General features: G+C 50.8%; 1 protein-coding gene across 1 annotated transcript in view; it reads right to left on the reverse strand.

The window, feature by feature from the left end:
* LOC135828061 (uncharacterized) overlaps nucleotides 1–13,298 on the reverse strand; it is a 148,092-nt gene that overhangs the window by 12,965 nt on the left and 121,829 nt on the right. The window lies entirely within an intron of this gene.

A 13,298-nucleotide genomic window follows, 5' to 3' on the forward strand; every position in this document is an offset into this window, starting at 1 on the left:
ACACACATCCACACACACACGCAAACACCAACACACATCCACACACACACGCAAACACCAACACACATCCACACACACACGCAAACACCAACACACATCCACACACACACGCAAACACCAACACACATCCACACACACACGCAAACACCAACACACATCCACACACACACGCAAACACCAACACACATCCACACACACACGCAAACACCAACACACATCCACACACACACGCAAACACCAACACACATCCACACACACACTGTTCCTGCCTGATGGTTGAACTTGTGAACAAGATCGACATTGTTTTGAATTTGTTGTGAACTTTGTCTTTGCTATTTTCGTTCTGTCTATTCTCTCACCTTTCTTCTCTCTCACGTCTTCTGTAGAACTTCTTTCCAGTCTGTCTCTCTCTTCTCTCTGCTCTTCTCTCTACTCTTCATCTCAAGAACGTTTCTCTTCTCCATTTCTTCGTTCTTGCGCTTCTCTAAACTTCTCTACTCTCTTTTCTCTTCGTTTGAATTTCCTTGAACATGACGTGAACATGTGTTTTTTGCGCTTTGAACTGTCTTGATTTTCCTTTATGTTTTTTTGCCAAATGTACAGTGAACTGTGCGCTGTGTGTGTACAATGCTGCGCTTTCTTTGGTACAGGCTTTTTCTGTTGTGTGCGTGATCTATGGCTTTCGCGTTCTTGCAGTTTTCACCACTTCGCTTCAATAGTTGTTGTTTCCTTGAAGGCGAACTGCGATGCCTCCATTTTCGTAGATGGTCTTGGTGCGCGAGGCGCTGAGCGGACCTCGTGGCTTTTTGTTTGGCTTCTTTTTCAGAGTTTTTGGGTTTTCAGATTTGTTGTTGTTTGTGAATACACTTTATACAGTCTTCAAGCGAGCAGTAGTTTTCGGTGTGTGGTCGTGACTTGGGATGTCCGTATTGCCCTGAACACACACACACACACACACACACACACACACACACACACACACACACACACACACACACACACACACACACACACATACAACACCCTAACTTGCACACGGACACACACACACACATACACCCACTCACCCACAACACCCTAACTCGCACACGCACAAAAACATGCGCGCATGCATATATACACACATACACACACATGCACGCACACACACGCATACACAGGCATCTACGTTCGTATTACAAATCTAAGCGCACAACAAAAATGCCCTCAATCACGCATCTAAACCTGTAGCGCTCATTGCTGTCTATATTACTGGGGTGGTCAGCAGAAACTTGCGCTGGTGAGGACATTTAGATACCAGCTCACTTCTCTTGTTTAGGGAGGGGGCCTTTGGAGCTTTCAGGATGTGGAACGTTTCGGTGAGACATAGGCCACATTTCTTGCTGATATTGCTGTAGGAAGGTGCTCTATCCTGGATCTTCCATCTGATGTCGACTGCGCGGTTCTCGTTTTTCAGGTCCAAGATGTGCTTGACAACTGAGTTGATGCGGCGTACCTTTCACGGCGGAAGTCCGAAGAGTGTTTGTTGTAGCGCTGCTTGATTTGTGGTAGTTGCCATGCCGACGTAGTTCTTTACTCCGTTGGAGGTTACGAGCGCCTCGTACACGACGTCGGACGACTGGCAGTCACCGTTGAGGGGGCTCGATGCCTTGACCCGGTAGTTGCATGGCACAACTGGCGGTCACGAGTTGAGTTTTACAGCATTGTGTCCTTTGATAATCCACGCTATGTGTTTCATACAGCTGTAGCTTACTTTCGTCGTGTTCTTGTTAAACAGCTTGTGCATGGCCGACCCTTCAGGGAAGTGTTTCTTGATGGGGTATAGGAACTTTGGACCAACGTTGGTTTTGACCGTGGTACTGTACGGCGGGATGACGTTTCTGCTTGCCCCTTTCTTCGCTATTTTCTTCTTGTTGCTTGGTTCATCCTTGTAAGTCATGGTTTTCGGGTGGCCGCTTGAGTCCAGTGCGTCCTCGTATAAAGATATTGCGTCGTTGAACACTTCCTCATTGCATGCGATACGTTGCAGCCTCTGAGTCACAACGGAAATCTGCCCAAGGTTTTCATTGTGTGCCTTTGTGTACGCCGCTCTGCCTGAATCAGATATTGAGCCCTTCGCTTTCACAGAACCTAAGCGTACTGCCTCTGTGTATACAAGGAGAAGAGAAAGGTCTCTGCCCTTGATGCCAGTGTGACAGCAAAAGCTCCAGTGCCAAGTACCACTGTTAGCGCCAGTGTACCGGCCACAGTCCAGGGAAGACCTGCACAAGCTGTTCATTTCAGCCAGTCACTGCTGGGTAGGAGTACTACAGCTAGCACCACAACCCCAGCACCAGGAGCATATCTAACAGCGTCAAGGACCGGTGCATATGGATCTAGTTGGTTGCAGCCTGCTACCGCGACATTCTCCATGTATGGGCACAGTGCTCCATGGCATCAACACTATACCCCCAACAGGCACCACCTGTACAGTCAGTGATCAGTAGTATCACCTCACAGCCAGCCCCATCGCCGCACCAAGGTCGGACGACGTTCTCAGCAAAGGCAGCTGGCCGATGGTCGCACCTAAAGAAGATCACAATCCCAGTATTTGAGGGCGACAAGAGGCGGTTCGAGTCACGGCGGTCAGCCTTCTCAACATGCGTGGACGCTGCCCCGGTTTCACTGGAATGGAAGATGCTGCAGTTGCGTCAGTACCTCCGAGGAGAGCCATTGACAGCGGTGGACAGCTTGGGTACTCTGCCGCTGCGTAGGACGCCGCTAAGGCCCTGCTGACACGGTGGCAAATGAAGACGGGTAGCCATCCACATGGAGGAAATCGAGGCAATGAGGCCAGTCAGGTACGGAAAGCCGAAAGAATTGGAGACATTCTCAGAGCTTCTGGCCATTGCTGTGGTGAACCTCAAGGATGCAGGCCGTGCAGCAGAGTTAGCTGCCGGGACCTTCTACCACATGCTGTTGCGCAAGTTAGATGAGCAGATTGTGGCATGGTACCATCGCTGACGGTACGACCATGGCCTACAAGAATCAGTGCAGAGCTTACTGGAGTACACCACCCTAGAAGCAGAATTTCTGGTGACTGCCTCCGAGACAGCAAAAGGTTTCGGCATCACCAGCAGGCAAGACCACCCGCCTCGGCCGCCCAGAGATGGTCGCTACGAGAAGCCACGCACATTCGTCACCAGCAGTCAACCAAAGACGATTGTGTGTGTCGTTTGCCAGGGCCACCATAAGGCTTAGCAGTGCATGTCATTCAAGGCATCGAGTCCTCAGAAGCGTTGGAAAACCGCAAAGGGCAAGAGTCTGTGTTTTCGGTGCCTCGAAGCTGGCCATGGCGGGCGGGACTGTTCGTGGGGGCGAGCACGTGGCACCAACGGGTGCACTAAGATGCACCACCGCCGACTGCACGGAGCACCATAGGGAACGTTTGCGTCGAGCCCCGGCACTTTTTAAGTAGCTGGCAGCCGCCGTCTGGAACGGGTGACGTCGCAATTAACACCACGCTATCAACGAGGCAGGTGTCGACTCCAGCTGTGGCTATGAGGGCTGTGCCTGTTACTGTAGAAAACAACGTGACAACGCTGCAAGTTAAAGGGGAAGTGCATCGATTTTTCGAGTATGGTCCAGAAGAAAGACAACTTGATATCGGTTCGAATGGCATATCTCTCGCTTCCATACGATAAGCCAAACTTGCCAAATCGCCAATTGTATACTCACGTTGCCATAGCGACCAGCGCAGTGATGACGTACGAAAGGCTTAGCTCCACCACAGAGAAGGTCGATCACAGCAGAATTTGGTCATTTTCAATTGGTTTATTGAATTCACGAAGTGAAAGAAGGGCTGTGTTCAATGCTGTTAGTGCAGTGAACTGTTTGTTAGTAGTCCTCTCGGTTGTGTACTGGGACGTGACACCGACAGGAGAAAGCTGGAGTGTGGAGACACCAGCAGACAAGCGAAAATAGTGACGAACAAAATGCTGAAATCTTGGTTGGGACAAATCAGACATTCAGCATTTCCCCCAACCAAGGACCATGCCGTTTGCTCTTTCCACTTCCTGAAGATGAATGTGATGCTTCCTGGCGACTCTCCTATCTCTCGTAACATCTTCTGAAGCCAGGTGAGACGACAGGTGGTGGAGATTGACGAATGAAATAATGTCGCAGGTTTGAAAGTTTGCTGAAAATGTCTCAGAAGAGACGGCGAATTCCAAGCATCTTGTCCTGGAGGAAACCATTTCCTAGGCACAGTCAGCCTCGGGAAATGCTTGAGAAGGGCGACAAATAGTTCACGGCACTAACAGCATTGACCACAGCACTTCTTTCACGTCGTGAATACAACAAGACAATTGAAAATGACCAATTTCTGCAGTGATTGACCTTCTCTGTGGAGGAGCTAAGCCTTTCATACGTCATCACTGCGCTGGTCGCTATGGCAACGTGAGTATACTATTGGCGATTTGGCAAGTTTGGCTTATCGTATGGAAGCGAGAGATATGCCAGTCCAAACGATATCAAAATTGTCTTTCTTCTGGACCCTACTCGATAAAATCGATGCACTTCCCCTTTGATGCTCTCGTCGATGATGCGAGCACCAATTCGTATGTTAGCACACGTGTCGCCAACGAACTTGGTCTCTCGGGAGATGAGGAGAACCTGTCGGTCAAGGTGTTCAGTGGACGGACGGAGGTATTCGGAACAACACCAGTGACGCTGGTGTTATAGAGTTTGGATAGCAAGACACATGTAATGCTGAACGCCTACACCGCCAACTCAGTGGTGGGTGCCAGTATTTCTGTCAACTGGCAGAAAAAAAGAAAAAAAGCTGGCCGCAATTGAGCGCCATTCCATTCTCAGCTCCAGCGAAACGGAGCCAGATTGATGTGCTGATCGGTCTCGATTGCAAAGACCTGCACACATCTCATCAGGAAGCACACGGAGGTCCAGGAGAACCTATCGCGCGGCTAACAACTCTTGGATGGATGTGCATTGGTAGAATTCACCACAGAGCCATCTCAGACCCCAGCACATGCCTAACGCCAGCAGCGCCGAAGGATGTCCACGCCAGCCTTGCACAGCTGTGAGCGATCGAAGAGTTTGGCAAAACCAGTCCGCAGCAGCCCATCCTGTCGTCGGAGGACAAGGAAGCGCAACACGCCACACAGCAATCATTGAAAGTCAGTTGACGGGCGTTATGAAGTCAGCATCCCTTGGCGAGACGGTCGGCCGAACCTACCCGACAACTTCGCAGTTGCCATGAAGCGTTTACGCTGCACAAGAAGCGCCTGAGCCACGATGCAGCGGCAGTGGCAGCCTACAGCAAGATCGTGCTCTACTACGTGGCAAATGGATATTGTATTGCTTTATTTTACATCGCAAGTCAAACGGGCAATCATGCCCAATGTTATGATGACGATGGAAAGGGAGAAAAGATTTTAAGAACAAGATTACTTATCCTGGATTATGGGGAGTGAAGAAAATGGTGAGTCTAGGAATCTCTCCTTTGATCATCAACATTGGTCATGAAAGTAGACTTTCAATGGGCGTGAGAGTTGAGATGTGCTACGTCAGGCCAACTAGAGGGGAATGCTAGGCTGTGAGATTCCGAAGTACATCTATTCTGTGTTTGTTTTATGAATGCATTGCAAATCCAAGGACAATCATCCCCAAACGGATAAAATCTAAGATAACCTGGATAGGTGGAGTAAAGAAAACAGTGAGTATGGGGAACTCTCGGGATAGGAACATCCTAGCATTAGCCATGAAAGTAAACTTTCAATAAACGCTTGAATCGGCATGTGGTAGGGCATGACTTTAAGGACGAGGGCAAAAGATTCCACAACTTGGCAGCAGCAAAAACTAGTCTGTGAGATCCCGAAGTACTGCGGATGTTGGGAAGGGGCAGATTGCAGGCATCCTGACCTCTGGTAGCACGGGGCAGTGAACTGTATTCCAGGCGTGATTTGAGCAGCAAACTGACATTGCAGTGAAGTATGCGGTGTACGAGAAGCCGCAACTTGCAAACCGCCCGCTCGACAGCCGGACAAATGCCGAGTTGGGCATACAGCTGCATAGTGTGGGCACGCGAGGGGTGGGTTGTGATACAGCGGATGCAGCGCTTATCCAGTCTGATGAGGGTCTGTTTGAGGCTTGCTGAGAGGCTGGCGAAGTAGGCGTTCGAGGCGTAGAGTAGGTCAGGTAGGATAAGAGCTGTGTAGTATAGGAGGGACTGCGCACGGGTGATGTCTGCTCTGATGTGGTGCAAGACTCAGAGTTTGTAGGACACCTTCTTCACTACAGCAGCCACTTGATCTGCCCAGCTCAAGCGCTTGTCCAGACAAATACCAAGGTATTTGGCTGTGCTGGTTAGAGCCAGAGGAGTGCCACGACATGTAACTTCAAGCTCTAGTCTGTTCCGCCTTCCGGCGGAGATGCCCAGAACCTGGGTTTTCTGCGCGTTGAGAATTAACCCCTTGTCCGCCAGAAATGTTGCAACTCCGGACACTGCAATGGAGAGGACACGGTTGATGGTAGGTACATCAGAACTGCTGGTGTAGATCATGATGTTGTACGTAGTGTAGCTGCACGCTGTTCACACGCTGATTGCATGCTGTCTGCACGCTTTTTGCCTGGTTACTGCTAAGATTACGTGTCCGTGCCTGGGTACGTGCCTGGCTACGTGCCTGGGTTCGTGCCTGGGTCCGTGCCTGGGTCCGTTTGGGTGATAACTCGTGGCCCTGCGCCATTTTCCTCGTCGCAGCTCCTCGTGTTGGGTCCGTTTTATTCTCTCTCTCTCGTGGTTTTCTGCCCTTTTGTTACTCTTATCGTTTCCGTTGTCCTCCTGAGCCCTGCTCCTTCCCTTTGTCCCCTTATTCGTCGTTTGAGGCCAAGTAAACCGTATCAACCCGAACAATTCGTTGCTCTGTCTGACTGGTCGCGGGGGCTCAGACAACATTTGGCGCCCAATTACAGCTCGAACCCTCGACAGTTCTCTTCTCTACCGTCTACGATGCAACGTGTTTATTACGAACCGATGCCAGTCACTCTCCAGCTCCTGTTCGAGTAAGTACCGTTTTACTATTCCCAGTTTTGTTGTTGGTTGTTTTTTTTGTTTTTTTTGCGGATTTTTTTGCGCCGTTGTGCTGCTTCGTTCTGCGTTGTTTCTCTCTCTGCCGGTCTTATCTTCCTGTGCATGCATTGCGGTTTGAGTCCATGCGTGGCTCCTTTTCCTGTGGCCGTAGTGTCCTGTCTGGTGTGTGCCCTGTTCGGTGCTCCCACTCAGCTTTAGTGTGGTGTTTTCGATTTGTGGGGGTTGTATAGTTTTCCACGTGGCTGTGACATTCGTCGTTCCAACCTGCTACACTGTTTTGTTCTGTTTTTCAAAATTCGTTGTACACTGTTTTAGCATACGGTACGTGTCTTGTTTACTCCTGTGTTCTCAGTTAGGATTTTGAAAATGACTACGAGTGGCAGTGCTAGCTCTGGTTCGGGTTTGTTGTCTGTGACGAGTAGTGATCCCACTAAATGGCTGATGCCCAAACCATTTCGGGGTACCTCTACGGAGGACCTCCAAGCCTTTTTTACCGATTTTGAAATGTGTCTCGAGGCGAATGGTTTTGTACATGTCCTGACCGGGAACCAAGACACTGTCGATCCAACCAGTCGTAGCAAGATGACCTCTATGGCGGTGATCATGCTGAATAAAAGCTTAGTCGGATCGGCCGCATTAATGTTGCAGTCGATGAGTGCGGCCAATCAGAAAACTTCGTGTTGAAATCGAGCAGGCCCTGAATGCGCGTTTCGGTGATTCGGGCAAAGAGCTGTTGCGACAGGTAGAACTGCAGGCTCGGAAGCGAAAACCGGGTGAATCACTCACAGAGCTGGCTGACGCCCTGCAGGTGTTAGTGTCGAAAGCCTACCCGGACGCGCCTGCTCAAATTGCGAATGTAGTAGCTGTCCGGTCCTTTTTGGATGCGCTGCCACCAGATTTTGCACGTCGCATTGGTGACCATGAGCCGGTGGATCTCATGGCCGCCACCCGCAAGGCAGTGGTGCTCGAGACGCGAGATAAACTTCAGCAGGATGCCGTAGTGGTAGCCCAGGCAAGCGTGAAGCCAACAGGGGACACTCGTCTCTCCAAATTAGAACAGCTTAGTGCCACGCAGAGCAAACTTTTAGCGAAAATAGCAGAGAGGCTCGAGAAATTGGAGACGTCGTCCCAGAGGCCTCCAGTCCGCCAGGCTCGGCCCGAAGTAACATGTTTTGCTTGTGGGGAGTTGGGCCATTTCTCACGTTTTTGCCCCAACAAGTCTAGTGCACAAAAGAGTGAGAAACGTGATTCGCAGAAATCTTTAAACGAGTAAGGGCGTCCGGAGAGGGTCTTCCGGTCGCCCCTGCCCATTGTCCTGCGCATGTTGTGGGGAGTGACCCTGTCCAGCCCGCCCCGGATACCGATTCTGGGGCTGTGGTTGGCAGGGCGCTCCCAATCTTTGTTGATGATGATGATGATGTACCCAATGTTTGTTCGGAATATATGGATGCTGTTGATGTGGTGTGTGCTATTTGTGCATTCCATCACACTCCGGCGGAGTCCCACTTTTGTACTCCACCTGGTGTTCCGCTGCCTCCTCCCCTGCCACCGCCGATCGAGACCTCGGATTCCCTCCCGGTGGGTAGTGTTACGCCTGTCAGCGAGGGTGTGGCGGTCAACATTAACAGCGCCGGCACCAGTCTCTATGCTGCAGCCCGGGTAAGAGTCGCGAACCGGAGTTGTGATCTGTCTTGTTTAGTTGACACGGGGGCTGCTGTGACACTGATCGATTCTGATGTTGCTTGTCGACTCGGTGTAGAGTCGGTACTAGGTCCTGCTAGTGATTTGGGGTGTCTGCCCTTGTTGGGGCGGGTGGGATCCACCTTGATGTTAAGGGTTCTGTGACCGTACAGCTGACCCTAGGTGATATTGTTTTGTCAACCCCTGTCCTTGTCGTAAGGGGTTTGTCTGAGTCTTGTTTGTTGGGCGCCGACGTACTGGCTGCCCATGGTTTCTCGCTCGTACTGAGTGGTAAGCCTCGGCTGTGTCTGGGTGAACACGTGGTTCCATTGAGTACAGGCCGTGGCGTGGGTACCCCATATGTGGTGGGGTGGGAGGATAGACTCAATCCCCGATGGGTGTGGGTAGGGTTTTCCTCCATTATGTTGTGCTTGCTGTCAATGATGGGAGACGCTCGCGGTCTCTTGGCAGTCAAGTTAAGTGTAGCTTTGTGTTTTGTGTTGTTGTTCTGCTCTCGGGGGGTGTTCACGTCCGTTGTTCGGCCCTGGGGTACGGGTTCTTTGCAGACCTCTCCGGTTAACTCTCCCCCAGCGGCCCCTCCTCCACCTGCCCCTCCTGAAAACATGTTTGTCGCTTTGACGTCCGCTGTTGAGATTCCCCCTTGGTCCCATCGTACTGTGGATGGGCTGACTAATGCCCCTCCGGGTTTGATCGTGCTGACGGAACCATGGTTAGATAAACCAGCAGAATACACCCTTCCCCGTGCTATCTGTCGTGTAACTACTGCATCTACTGTGCCTGTGTGTCTGACGAATTTGTCTTCTGTGCCTGTTCTTATCGAGTCTGGTATCTCCGTAGGGCAGCTCCTGCCGGTGGAGGACCCTCGGTCGGTGGTCCGGATGGCGGGAGTGCAGGTAGCGGATCAGACATTGAATGACCGCATGCAACCCTCATCGAGCGCTAACACCGCTGCTCTTTTTGATCTGTCTCACTTCAATAGCACGGAGGACGAACGCCAACGTTTGGTCAGTTCGTTATGTTCATTCGACGATATTTTTGCGAAAGATGCATGTGAAGTGGGAGAAACCCCTATTGTAGAACACACTATTAATACAGGGGATTCCTACCCAATTCGGCAGGGTCCCAGACGATTACCACCCGATAGGATTCAGATAGTCTCAGAGCAAATTGATATGGGATAATTGAGCCCAGCACTTCACCGTGGGCGAGTCCTATTGTTCTAGTTCGTAAGCCAGATGGTTCTTTTCGGTTTTGTGTTGACTACCATAAACTTAATGATGTAACTCGGAAAGATGCGTACCCTCTCCCACGCATTGATGCGACACTAGATAGTTTGGGTGGGGCTCAGTTCTTTAGCACTCTAGACTACCAGTCAGGTTACTGGCAAGTACCCGTGGCAGAAAGGGACAGAGATAAGACGGCGTTCATCACTCCTCAGGGACTCTACGAGTTTCGACGTATGCCCTTTGGTTTGTGCAATGCTCCCGCAACGTTTCAGAGAATGATGCATGCCGTCCTCCGTGGCCTTTCTCCACTGTTTTGTTTGGTGTACCTAGACGATGTTATTGTGTTCAGTCGTACCTTTTCTGAGCATCTCACTCGATTGGAGGCTGTATTTACAGCATTACGCAAAGCTAACTTGAAGATTAAACCGCGTAAATGCAAGTTGATCGTGCCTGAGGTAAATTTTCTAGGACATGTGGTGTCAAAGAAGGGTATCGCAACGGATCCCGAGAAAGTGCGTGCTGTTAGGGACTGGCGAACGCCTAGCTCGGAGACTGCGCTGCGTGCTTTCTTGGGATTCGCTTCGTACTACCGCCGATTTATTTGCCAGTTTGCTGAGATAGCTAGTCCGCTGCACGGTCTGTTATGTAAAAATACTCCGTTTGTTTGGACAGAGGTCCACGATGCTGCATTTACAAAACTGCGTGATGCCTTTTGTTCGGCACCAGTGCTAGCTTTTCCTGATTTCGATTTACCATTCGTTGTCGATGCAGACGCTTGTTGTGCAGGGTTAGGCGCGGTTCTCTCGCAAGTAGTCAACGAAGTAGAACGTCCGGTTGCCTACATCAGTCGATCATGTACGCCAGCAGAGCGAAATTATCCGATTACTCGTTTGGAGTTGTTAAGTGTAGTCTGGGCCTGTCGGACGTTTCGGCCATATCTCCTGTCGCGTCCTTTTCTGTTGCGTACTGACCATGCTAGTTTGCGGTGGCTGCTGAGTTCAAGAATCCATCCGGCCAAGTCGCGCGTTGGCTCGGTACTTTAGCTGAATTCCATTATACTGTCGAACATCGACCAGGTCGTCTCCATGGCAATGCAGATAGTTTAAGTAGGCTACAAGAGGGCGATACTAGTGTTAATGTAGTTGCCATTCCGTCAACTGGTACTGACGAGTTACGCAAAGCAGTCGCTAACGACAAAGAATTGCAGGTCGTTTTGTCTCGCCTCGCCTCCCAGTCCTCTGCGAAACCAGGAGACAGTCCCGCAGTCCGGAGTCTGTTGGCACAGGCCGACGTTCTTAGAGTCAAAAATAGTCTGCTATATCGTACGTCCGTTCCCGAGAACGATACGCGTCAATTAGTTGTCCCACAAAATGAGCGAGACCGATTTTTGGTAGAAGCGCATGCCAGTCGTACGGCAGCCCATTTTGGCCAGGACCGCACCCTTGCCCGTTTGCGAGAGGTTGCCTACTGGCCGGGCATGGCAAAAGATGTTGCTGTGTTTTGTGCTACTTGTGAAGTGTGTGAGCGTAGTAAGAACCCGCCGCGTAAGTCTAGTGCGGGGTCCCCATTTGAAATATTAGCGATGGATATCATGGGACCACTTCCCCTAACTCCCCGAGGGAATCAGTATATTTTGGTAGTGGCTGACTATTTTTCTAAATGGGTGGAAATCATTGCAATTTCAAATATGCGGGCGGAAACTGTTGCAAACCAGTTAGTAGACCGGGTGTTCACCCGTTTTGGTGTGCCCGAGCAATTGCACTCAGATCAGGGAGCGAATTTTGAAAGTAAATTGGTAGCTGAGTTGTGTAGTTTGTTAGGCATTAACAAAACTCGTACTACTCCATACCGGCCCCAGTCGGATGGTATGGTCGAGCGGGCCAATCGCACCATTCAAGTTGCGCTGCGTGCGTATTGTGCTCCCGACCAGTCCGACTGGGATCGGCACCTGTCGTTTGTGCAGCTCGCTTACCACACTAGGGTGCACCGGGCTACAGGGTTTACTCCCCACTTTGTTCTGTTTGGCAGGGAGGCCCGTTTACCGTCAGATTTAATGGTTCCCACTCCCGATGCTAGGCTAGAAAGTAATGTTCCCTGGAATGTAGCTAGTCTGCGTGAATCCCTAGCTCGGGCTTTGTCTGTTGTGCGTAAAAGATTAGATGTGACGCACTCTGTTGTAAAGTTAAACTACGACAAAAAGGCCTCCGAGCATGGTTTGAAAGTGGGGGACTATGTGTGGCTCCATTCGGTTCCCCCTCCCGGGACTAGCCCAAAATTGCATAGGCCATGGACTGGTCCGTGGCAGATCGAGCGAGTTCGTGGTGTGGTGTGCATGGTTGTAAGAGTGGGACCACTGCCCTCGGCTCGACATGCCCGCCATTTAACAGTACATGCAGATCGACTAAGGTTAGTAAAGGGTCGGGTGGTGCTACCTCCAGTAAAAGAGGTGACTGAAATCGAGCCAGAGAGGGAGGTAGTACAGGCGTCCCTGGGTGGCCCCCCCCCCTTGTTTCCTTCCAGCCCCGTTTGGAATTAGTGATGCTGTACCTCCTGCCCCAGCACAGCATGACCCAGGAGCGGATCCGCGGAGACCTGGCCTCCGCCAATTGACCAAAGGCCCTGGCCACTATAGGGCTATGTTAAGAGGGAAGTTCGTGTAGCTTGTTTGTGTACTGTTAAAATAAATTTGTTGCCATATTGGCAACTGGCGCCCAAAACCTGTTCTCGTTATTTTGTAGGTAGCAATATGTTGAAGTTCTGAACCGCTGCCAGTTGTTTGCTCTCTGTGTTTTCTTTTTCTGTTAAGTTTACGCGAATATGCTGATCCATCTCGGATTTACTTCGTAGCTACTGGCCGCGAATGTGCCAAATCGTCTGCTGTAACGTCACCTCCCGCACCCGCAACACCACCACCTGTACCGTCGGCAAACCAAGACTCTCTCGTGGTGGAGTTCCGGCGTGTACGTCGCCGTTCCCGCCGGGCTCGGCACCGCCGGCGAGTACAAGGGCGGAAATCAGTGGAAACCGTCGCTTCCCGTCCAGCTTCTCCCAGCCCGGGAGTCATGGTCGAGGATTCGGATGCGACTGACGTAATTTATTTGGTGGATATTCGTGTTGCTAATGATCTCGAGTGATTGCGCATTGTATTATTATTTAGGCCTTGGGGCGGTTGGGACGGTGAGGACATGGGTATTGGTGTTGTTCAGATAATTTAAGAGCCAAGGCCCATACACAGGTTGAACAACTCGCTTAATGACGACACCAGTGTGGACGGTTTTTTTTGC

The sequence above is a fragment of the Sycon ciliatum genome, chromosome 12, assembly GCF_964019385.1.
Source record: "Sycon ciliatum chromosome 12, ocSycCili1.1, whole genome shotgun sequence".
Taxonomy (NCBI): Eukaryota; Metazoa; Porifera; class Calcarea; order Leucosolenida; family Sycettidae; genus Sycon; species Sycon ciliatum.